We start from the raw sequence: 9281 nt of genomic DNA, 5'->3' as shown, positions 1-9281 counted from the left end.
GGCGCCTTGGCCCGTTTCTGCGTGACGTAGGGCATCCGACTGGACTTAGCGTCCGTTGCCCATCCGCAGTCAAACGGCCAGGTGGAGCGAGCAAACGGCCTCATCCTATCCGGCATCAAGCCTCGACTGGTCGAACCACTCGAGCGTTTGGCCGGCTGTTGGGTTGAGGAGCTACCAGCCGTCCTCTGGAGTCTGCGCACGACTCCAAACAAGTCAACCGGCTTCACGCCTTTCTTCCTCGTCTACGGTGCCGAAGCCTTCATCCCGACGGATATAGAGTCCGACTCTCCACGAGTCACCATGTACACCAAAGAGGAAGCTGAAGAAGCACGTCAGACGGCGTCGACCTACTGGAAGAGGGCCGGCTGTTGGCACTCAGCCGGTCCGGCATCTACCAGCAGAGTCTGCGCTGATACTACAACCGAAAGGTCAGGCCGAGATCGTTTCAAGAGGGCGACCTTGTGCTCCGGCTGATTTAGCGAACAGCCGGCCAGCACAAGTTGTCGGCGCCTTGGGAAGGCCCCTTCATCATCAGCAAAGTGCTGGGCAATGGCTCCTACTACCTAATCGACTCTCAGAAGCCTCGAGCGCGCAAGAGGGACGACTCCGGCAAGTAGTCAGAACGGCCATGGAACGCAAATCTTCTCCGAAGATTTTACAGTTAATGCAGTATGTACCATGCTATCCTTTGTGTTAAAGTACCAAGACTTTGGGCCCCCGAGACGAGCTCGGGGACTGCCCTTTTTGTTATCTGTATGATAAGAATTATGCCTCCGAGTATGCTACTCTTTTTTCATGTCGCTTGGCACCGGGTCCGACTGGTCGGCCCGGGGACTTGCCGTCTTGCGCTATGAAATGCTTCCTGCAGTCGGACAAGTAGTGTGCTGCGCTCAAGCCGTCTCCTGTCGAAAGCCGCAGCTCGCAGAGCGACTGTTGGTAGGCGGAGAACAAGCAAGAATGAGCGCACACACGAAGAAATGGCTAACGACTAAAGCGTATGCATAGCCCAAGTCGGCTCCCAGCCTCTCTCTGCAGAGCCGACTCTCGAGTAGTCGGCTCTCCGCCTTCTATCCCACTTGTTAAAAAACTCTAAAAAGGCGAAGTACTTGCCTTCCCTAAAGTAGCCAAGCATTTGACTTGCGGCAGTCCGCGGAGCGGCTGTCCGTCTGGCAAAGCAGCGACTACGGGAAGGCGGCAAAGGAAAAAGCTAAAAAGAGAAATAAGCAAGGAAAGATAGAAGGCAAATAGATATTTACATAAGCAAAGGCCTCTGGCCGAGTTCAAAATACACCCCGCGGGTGGAATTGTGCAAATTAACAAGTTCTTCAAAGACTATGAAAAATAGATAAAGTAAGGACAAGACGGCAGCCTAAGGAGCAGCAGACGGGTTTGGCGGGTCGGCGGAGACAGCGGTGTCAGGCGCTGAGGCGGCCGGCTGGGCAGTCTCGGCTTGGTCGCCTCTGGCGGCAGTCGGCCCAGTCGGACGCGGCTCGTTGCTGGAGGCGCGATCGAGCTGAGGCTGGTCGTCCGCTCCGTCTCCTGGCGCCTCTGTCTCGTCCTCGTCCCCCGCCCCGTCTTCCTCCTCGGTGCTGGAGCCGATCACCTCCGTCGAGTCTTCGCCGTAGTCGGGGTTCATCCCGAACCACTCCGGAGGCACCTCCTCACCGTTCGCGGCTCGCTCGGGAACGAAGACGCTGGTGTCGGTGTAGTCAGCGATCGCCGCTGCGCGCTCGATGAGGGCGCCTTCCACAGCCGTCAGTTCTACCTGGGCCTCTGACCGAAACGCGGCTAGCCGGTCAATGTCCAGCCCTGGATACCAGGCCTTGACAAATTCCAAGGCCCGGCGCGCTCCAACCCGGGCCGAGGAACCCTTCCAAGCCTCAAGACGGCCGGCTGCGACCTCCAGCCAGTCGGCAGTTCGACTAGCGGTGCGCAGAGCTGGCATCCTTGGCCACAGCGCGGAGATCGCCTGGGCCCCGGCGCGTTGAAGCCGGCGCAGCAACCGATGAGCTGGCCGCAGACGGGTCTCGATGCTCAGCAGCTGTTCATCGACGGTCAGGGGGCGTTGGCGGCGATCTCCTCGTCATTCGCCCTCCGCGTCTCGCGATCAGCCTCGATGGCTTGATTGACCGCTTGCGACTGGCCAGGGAAGAAGTCTGCTCAAAACAGAAAGAAGCAGAGAGAAAGTCGGCAGTCGGCCTAACTTGCAGTCGGCAGCTTAAGGAAAGAAAGAAAAGAAACTCACCATCGACAATGTCCTCGATCTCGTGGAAGCCGGAAGTCAGCATTGCCTCCCTGTCGGTCCAGGAGGAGCGTTCCATCTCGAACTCGGCCAGGAGGGCGGTCTCTTTCTTCTCTGCCTCGTCCCGGGCCGCCTTCAACAGCTCCTTCTGCTCCGCCAACTACTCGGCAGCAAGTCGCGCTCTTTGGCGAGCTTGCCGCACTCCTCCTCCTTGGCGCGAAGGGCCGTGCTGACTTCGCCCAGCTGTTCCTGAAGAGCGGCATTGGCCTAAGTCGTCAGCAGCAAATATCGCCGGGAAGATCCGGCCCGACTGCTCAGCAGTCGGCCCAAATCTCGGGGACTACAGCCCGCGGGTGCGCCAGCGCGCCCTCGCGGAAAAGAAGAAAAACTTACTTCGGCTCTCCGACAAGTCGGCAGTCTGCTTCTCCAGCCGCTCAATGTTGCGGTTGTAGGTGGTGACGCGGAGGTTGTGGTATTCCTGCAATAAAAATCAGATGAAAACAGAAATGAGGAACCCGCCAGATTGAGTTCCGGGCCGCCTGCGCAGCAGCCGGCCTGAAACTCGGGGACTACACCCAGTGGGTGCGCTAGCGCGCCCCCACAGAGAAGAATGAGAAAAGGCAAAGTCAAAAAAGAAAAACTAACTCGGATAGACGCTCGCGACGCCAGATGCGCCCTGGTGCAGCCCTGGATGGCTTCTCCTTCAGCTCTCAGCTTTGCCTGCACATCCAGGAGCGCCCGGTTCAGTGGACCGTCGCCGCCTCCTCGCACCCATCCAGTGGGCGCAGCACTTGATGCCTCGGCATCTGGAATGGCCGAGCTGGCGGCGCCGGCTTCCAAGGGGCGTGGCGCCGAGACCGCCTTCACAAGACGGCGGCGTGCCGGTCAGGCGACTTGAAGAAGCAGCCTGGCCACCGCCTCGTCCTCAGCCGGCGGCACTGGAGGGCCCGCCGGCTGCTTGCCATGCGGCAGAGGCGGCGGTGGCGGCGAGGCTGTGCCCGACGCAGAAGCCTCGCCTCCGTCCCTCTCCACGATGGAGTGCTCCCCGCCGACTTCCCTAGTCTGCCCCGTGAACTCCGGGGGCGGCGGCGGGGAGCTCAGTGGGACGACTAGCAACGCCGATTGGCGGCGCGCGGCCTCCTCGGCCCGCTGTTTGGTCGCAGCGGCGGCTTCGGCCTCCGCCAGCTTCTTCTGGGCGGAGGCCGCCGCCTTCTCGGCCTCCGCCTTCTCCAAGCGGTCGGCCTCTTCCTCGTCGTGCTTCTCCCGCGCGTTGCGCTCCGTCGCCTCCCGGAGGTCGGCGGCAGGATCAATTCGCCGGGTGTTGGCGGACGTCTCGGCCGACCCCATGACAGAGGGGACGGCGACCCTCTCAAGAGAAAGAGGGGCCCTGAAGCAGAAAACAGAATGAAAAAGACTCGGAAACAATTCGTCAAAGAAAACAAGACAAAGGCGGCGAAGGCTTACGCAGAGACTAGCGGCGGCTTCTTCACTTCCTTGCGGAAGCGGTTGGCCTTCGCGACCGCCTCCTCCCACTTGGCCGCGGCGGCCGCCCCCTTGAACTTCTTCGGCCGACCGCCGAGCGAACCCGGCGCGGCCCGGCGCTTCTTCGCGCCGACTTGACCGGACAAGCCGGCGGAAGAACCTGCGCCCGGATGGCCGGCTTTGGGTTGGCGACGCGGGACGACTTCCCCTTCGGCGTCGTCTTCTGGCCAGTCAGCGAAGGTCGCCAAGGGCCGGAGGCCGCCTTCCGCTCCCCCTCCTCCGCCTTCGGCGTCGGCCTCCATCGCCGCGGCCCCCAAGTCGGGGTCCTCGACATCGCTCTCCACTCGATCTGGAGCGTAGTCGCGGGGCTGTGCAGTGGTGCCGGCTGCGGGCGGGATGAGAGGGTTCTAACTCGAAGAAAGCCAAGAAGATCAGAAGTCGGATTCAGCTGCAAAGAAAAACAGAAAGCAAAAATATACGACTTACGCAGGAGGGGGGTTGGCACGCGAGTACGGCTCTTTGCTAAACTGCCAATCTTCCGTGAGCTCGCAGTTTGCGATGTGATTCACCATCTTCACCACCTCCGCGTGGGGCATATCCCAGGTGCACATCCGACTCGGGTCTCGGCGGCCGCTCATCTGACTAATCAGATGAGGTATGCCTTGGAGAGGGAGGACTCAGCGCGCCACGAAGGCGGCCAGCAAGTCGGCCCCGACCAGGCCATCCGATTGCGTCAACACCCGGAGTCGCGCGATGGCGGCGGCGCCAGCGGGAGTCAGCGTCTGGGCCCGGTGGGACCAGCTGGGAAGCCTCCCAGCCGGCATGCCGGCCTCATAGGGCGGCAGGTTGACCCAGTCGCCCTCCTCGGCGACGTTCTTCACGTAGAAGTACGAGCACTGCCACATCTTCACCGACTTGATCAGCGAGATGGAGGGGAATGGATTGTCGGCGGTCGACCTGCGCATTGCGATGAAGGCGCCGCATTGAGCCGGCATGCCGGCGACGTGCGTGCCGAGCTTGGATTGAAAGAGCTCTCCCCACAGCTCGATAGTGGGGAGAACGCCGAGGAAACCCTTGCACAGGGTGGCGAAGGCGGCCAGCAGCACCACCGTGTTGGGGGTGAGGTGGTGCGGCTGGAGTCCATTGAACTCCAAGAAGGAGCGGAGGAAGCCACTCGCCGGCAGGCCCATGCCGCGCATAAGGTGCGAGCGGAATATAACCCGCTCGCCCTCCTGCGGCGCCGGCCTTATTTCCCCCGCCGGCGGGGCGCGGGCTCGCACCAAGTTTGCACTAGGGAGCCGGCACGTCTTGCGAAGGTGCTCGATGGCGTCGTCATCCACGTCGGAGCCGTCCCAAATGCCGGAACGCACGGCAGGAGCCGCGACGGCGTAGGAAGAGCTCATCGCTACGGGGCGGTGCGGCGTGGTGCAGCGACGGCTGGAGGAAGAAGAAGCAGGAGGAGGCGGGGGAGCGGGGAGGAATGGGCGCGTGTGTTTCCCGTCCAGTCCCCCCCCACCTACTTATAGGCCTGCCGGCTGAGAAGCCGATGGGGCGGCGTGGGATTAATTGCGCGCAGGACCCCACGCCCCCCACGATTTACCCACGAAGTTACTGTGCGCAGTAACGACGTGGGAAACCCAACCGCCTGCACGGCCGCAACGGATCCGTTCACGCGCCGAGGCGCGGTTGTGGCGGGCCCCGCCTGACGACCAGTCCCGTCGTGCGCGTGGGCAGGCAGACTGCCCTTGCCACGTGGCGCCGCGTGACAGGGCCGAGGCGGGCAACCACGGGAAGCGTATCAGGCACGCCGCCTGATTCCCGCCGCGACATACAAAACTCCCCAAATTGCAAGACGGCCCTCGACGAATCCGACTCCAGCCAGTCGGTTTGAGCATGCCGGCTCTCGTCGAATCCGACTCCAGCCAATCGGCTTGAAGAAAGGCGGTCATCAAAGCTTGCTTTACTCCCCGTCTAAGGAATGAAACTGCTGAGGCGCACGACGTATCAACCTTGGAGCCTCACCAGCTTCGGGGACTACTGTCGGAGTAATGGGCCACGGGTAGGCTAACCCAAGTCTTAGAACCTTTCAAGACATCGGGGCAGACTGCGCCCCTCAAGTACCTACGGCGACTCCAGGATGAGCCGAGTCCCAGAAGGCGACTCTGAGACGAGCCGAGTCCCTGAGGCGACTCTCGTCTCGGCCAAGTCCCGGGGCCGACTCCGAAGAAGCCGACTATGAGGAGTCGGCCCGCGACTCCCAACCACCCGGTAATTAAAGACGAGCATGGCCACAGTGCACTGTACCCACGGAGATCTCCGCCCGGCGCGGCACTGTTGCCATGCCAGCCCTGACATCAGCCCCTGGGGTGGGGCCCTGTACCCATGACGCCTTGTCTGTACGGCCCAGAGACGGCGGGGCCTACCAGTCGGCGAGAGTGATGAAGACGGCGGGCGCGCCGAGAGTCGGACCCGTTGGGAGTCGGCCCCCCGAAGTCGGCCGGCCCCTCCCACGGGCCCCACGCGCCATTAACCAGATGCGACCGGGGAATGGCCACAGTGATCGCCCGCAGGCGGCGGCACTGTTGCCATAACCCCATGACCAAGCCCGCGTCATTAGAAGCGCGACTACAGTAATCCGCAACTGGCAAGACCCGCCCGCGGTGGGCACGGGCTGACGCCCTCGTACCAGGCCAGTCGGCGGGACCCACCAGCCGGCGGGCCCTAGGAGTCGGCGGAGAAGACGACACCTGAGAGACAGACGACTGGGACCCGCGCCCAGCCGGATTTACCATTGTAACCCTGAGGGGTAGGCCTATATAAACCCCCCAAGGCACCCATGCAAAGGGTTCGCATCCAGTAGCATTAGACAGAACACGAAGGAGGGAGAGAGCTAGCCTTGCCTTCTCCTTCTTCCAGAAACAGCTCTAGGAGCACCTTTGTATTCGCTTTGCCTTAGTGATCATGCGGAGACCCCGTAGAGCAGCAGTAGGGGTGTTATCTCCTCGGAGAGCCCTGAAGCTGGGTAAGATCTGCCGGCGTGCATGTCTTCGCCTCATCCCCTTTCCAGGCACTGGCGATGTTCTACTCGCCCCCACCATGATAAGCCGTCCCTTGGCATATGTCGCACCCAACCCCCGATAATGACACTCATTTGCTGCTACTAAATTCTTCATTTTTCTGCTTCTCCTACTTATAACCGTAGAAAAAAAATCATGCACCCGGATAGTACCACATCTTTGTCTTCGTTGTAGGTGCTTTGCTTCTATACATCCAGCTCACAATCATTGTCTTCGTTGTAGGTGCTTTCCTTCCACGGTTCAACCAAATTCTATAAACTTTTTGGAATGTAGGTGATCAAACCATCTGTCAGTTCTACTCGGCGCCGCCCTTGATAACACGGTGGCCATAGTGCTGAATATTAGTTGGGCTAATGGCCCACTTAACAATTTTAGGAAAATCCCTAAGGGCCCATGCTGTCAAGGGAGTGGAGGGAAATTTAGTCCCACATGGCTAGTTGAGAGAGATGTACACTGTCGGTGTCAAAACCGGCGGATCTCGGGTAGGGGGTCCCGAACTGTGCGTCTAGGCGGATGGTAACAGGAGACAAGGGACATGATGTTTTACCCAGGTTCGGGCCCTCTTGATGGAGGTAAAACCCTACGTCCTGCTTGATTAATATTAATGATGTGTATTACAAGAGTGGATCTACCACGAGATCAAGGAGGCTAAACCCTAGAAGCTAGCCTATGGTATGATTTTTGTAATGGAGGTTATGTCCTACGGACTAAAGCCCTCCGGTTTATATAGACACCGGAGAGGGCTAGGGTTACACAGAGTCGGTTATAATGGTAGGAGATCTACATATCCGTATTGCCAAGCTTGCCTTCCACGCCAAGGAAAGTCCCATCCGGACACGGGACGAAGTCTTCAATCTTGTATCTTCGTAGTCTTGGAGTCCGGCGGAAGATGATAGTCCGGCTGTCCGGACACCCCCTAGTCCAGGACTCCCTCAGTAGCCCCTGAACCTGGCTTCAATGACGATGAGTCCGGCGCGCATAATGTTCGGCATTGCAAGGCGGGTTCCTCCTTTGAATAATCCAGAGAAGATTGTGAACACCAGGATAGTGTCCGGCTCTGCAAAATAAATTCCACATTCTTCCGTAGAGAGAATAATATATACACAAGTTCGATCTGCTGACGTATTTTGTGGCTTGACGTCGCACCACTACCAAGCCTTTACTTGAATCGTTTTTTATTATACCACCTCAGCGCGTTTAGCGAAGAGGTTTCCTTGGCACGTCTTGTCGAAGCAGAGATCGTGTTCCCCTTATTCCGGGATTCTCATCAATACGGACATGGGTAACCCAACCGCGCCATTGATGGTGGCGCTTGGGAGATAAGCGAGTTTTACCAGGCTAGTGGGGACGCATAGTCTTCGTCCGCCTATATATAAGGGATAAGGATTCACCTTCTCACCTACGCCTTCTTCCTCCTGTGCTTATCCATCTCCGCGCACTCGAGCTCCAGCGCCCAAGTTCGCACATCTCACCTCGACCTTCTCCGATCATGTCCGGAGCGGGAGGTAAATGGTTGGCCTCCACCGTTAAGGAAGTGCACATCACAAAGCTGCGCAGCACCGGATACCTTTCCGGCGACGTCGCGCACCGGCTGCCCGACGAGGGGCAGCTCATCCCCACCCCCGGGCCCCATGAGAGGGTCGTCTTCCTCCCCCACTTCCTCCGTGGACTAGGCTTTCCACTTCACCCTTTTGTCCGGGGGCTCATGTTCTACTACGGCTTGGATTTTCATGATCTGGCGCCGAACTTCATCCTCAACATCTCGGTGTTTATCGTCGTGTGTGAGGCCTTCCTCTGCATCCAGCCCCACTTCGGCTTGTGGCTCAAGACCTTCAATGTCAAGCCGAAGGTAGTGAAGGGCACTCAAGCGGAGTGCGGAGGCACCATGTTGGGCAAGATGCCCAACGTCCTTTGGTTTGAAGGGGCCTTCGTGGAATCCGTCAAGGGGTGGCAATCCGGATGGTTCTACATCACCGAGCCGCGCGACCCTACGTGGGCGGCGGCCCCCGAGTTCAGATCTGGTATCCCTACGCAGCTCACCTCCTGGAAAGAGAAGGGCTTGCTGTGGGGTAATTCGAAGGAGGTGACGGGACTCCAAGCCTGTATCCAGAAGCTGGTGGACAAGAAGCTCAGGCTGGTTAACATAGTCCAAGTCATGCTTGTTCACCGGATTCTCCCATGCCAAGAGCGGGCATTCAATCTGTGGGAGTTTGATCCGGAACAGCACCAGGCGCTGAGCGAGCTCTTCGACACAACGTACGAAGGCGCCTGGAGGGTGCTGTTTAAGGGCGCTGAAGCCCCTGCATCCGCGACGGAAGATCGCGGATTCCACTCGCAGCATCCCGCTGACGAGGTAAGTGATTCTACCCCTTTATGGGACACTTGTTGTTAATAGTTTGACCCTAAGCGGGTTTTAATCTCCCTTTTCCTTTGACAGGAATGGATGAAGAAGGCCGAGCAGCTCATCTGCCTGGCTCCCA

This window comes from Triticum dicoccoides, chromosome 5B (assembly GCF_002162155.2).
Source record: "Triticum dicoccoides isolate Atlit2015 ecotype Zavitan chromosome 5B, WEW_v2.0, whole genome shotgun sequence".
Lineage (NCBI taxonomy): Eukaryota > Viridiplantae > Streptophyta > Magnoliopsida > Poales > Poaceae > Triticum > Triticum dicoccoides.
The sequence above is the reverse complement of the archived record's forward strand: the minus strand, read 5'-3'. Positions refer to the sequence as shown.